Source organism: Jaculus jaculus, chromosome 3, assembly GCF_020740685.1.
Source record: "Jaculus jaculus isolate mJacJac1 chromosome 3, mJacJac1.mat.Y.cur, whole genome shotgun sequence".
In the NCBI taxonomy this organism is placed as follows: domain Eukaryota; kingdom Metazoa; phylum Chordata; class Mammalia; order Rodentia; family Dipodidae; genus Jaculus; species Jaculus jaculus.
Genome location: NC_059104.1, coordinates 27,361,482 through 27,363,343, shown reverse-complemented (window position 1 = coordinate 27,363,343; position 1,862 = coordinate 27,361,482).

Genomic DNA, 1,862 nt, shown 5'->3' with positions numbered 1-1,862 from the left:
TTTTGTTCAACATTAAAAGATATAATGGAATGCTTATATTTTTATAAGTCATATTCCTCTTAATATAGTAAGCTATATTTAATTTAAAATTTTCATTTATCATTTATATATAATGTTTTCATTTCTTATTATCAGAAATGAGAACAACCTGAGCTTTGCTGTACATTCACTACATTTTCCTCATATTTCAAACAGTATTATATAGAAAATTACTTCTCTTCCTAGGTCTGATAATGTATCCCTACTTAATCATTTTGTGAAGCAAGTTTGAGTTTCTTGGTCATGATGTTCAAAAGTTACGAAACCACTTCATTTAAAAGGCTTAAGTACTGCAGTGATGAAACGTTCATAATAAGTAGTACATTTTGATACAGGAAATTCCATAGTAGATTCAGTGACTCAAAGAAAGCATGAAGGAAAGTTACACATTTAATATAATTCTTCCTGATTTTGATTTTCGATTTGTGGTTCTTTTTTTTTTTTTTTTTAACTGAAGTTTATTTTCTTGTCAAAAAGAGGCTATGCCATCATGAAACACTATCTATGAACACAAACCATATATGAGAAAGGAAATAATTTTCAGTCTATTTTTTGATGCGCAATATTCCTCCAATGAAAATGATAGCTATTTGATGTGCTAAATATACTGATTGCCATTATGTGATTATAGTTTGTACTATTGAAATGTCCTACTATGCCCCATAATTAATTATTGTTATGTGTCAAATCAATTTTTTTCTCAATTTTTATTAACATTTGCTATGAATATAAAAAATGCCCATGGTAATACCCTCCTTCCCCACCCACTTTTCCCTTTGAAATTCCATTCTCCATTATATCCCCTCCCCATAACAATCAGTCTCTCATTTATTTTGATGTCATGATCTTTTCCTCCTCTTATGATGGTCTTGTGTAGGTAGTGTCAGGCACTATGAGATCATGGATATCCATGCCATTTTATGTCTGGAGGGAGCACGTTGTAAGGAGTCCTACCCTTCCTTTGGCTCTTACATTCTTTCTACTACCTCTTCCACATTAGACCCTGAACCTGGAAGGTGTGATCAAGATGTTACCCAGTACTCCAGTCACTTCTTTCCAGCACTATCGTACCTTCTGAGTCTTCCCAAGGTCACTGCCATCTGAAAAGAGAAGATTCTCTACCCAAAGTGAGAGTAGCGTTAATATAAGGGTATAAATATTAAGAGAAGTGCTTACTGGGCAGTTTGATAAGCATAGTATATACATTTTTCTAGACATCAGCAGATGTTACACCCCTAGGGATCATGACTATACCTGTTTTAAGTTTTCAGTATCAGGGATGAATTCCCCCTCATGGAGCCGGCCTCCAGTCCAATTGGAGGGCAGTTGGTTTCCACCATGGCAGACAAGCCACTATTGCACCCATTGGGTCATTTGGCCTGGCTGGCTGATTATATGGCTTGCTGTGTCCACTATTGAGTATATACACTGGTGGTATCTCTTTCTTCCATTGAACTACATGTAGAATGACTTCTTCCAGCTTTCTGTCAGCTGGTCTACATGGAGGAGGTTATCAGCTAAGTTCCAGCAGGATTTCTCAGTGGCCTTGCAGCCAAGTATGTGGATCTGTTTGTATTTCTAATAAGAATAAGATGAATATGGAGTTATATTTTCTTGTATCCTTTTACAATTTTATTTATTTGTTTATTTCTTGCACTGGCAGGGGGAGGGCACAGAAAGATGTCTTTCAGCTACAATGAATCACAGATGCATGAGCCATGCATGATGGTAGCCAATCTGACAGGAGTGAGATGGAATCTAAATGTAGTTTTAATCTGCATTTCCCTGATGACTAGGGATGTAGAACATTTTTTTAGATGCTT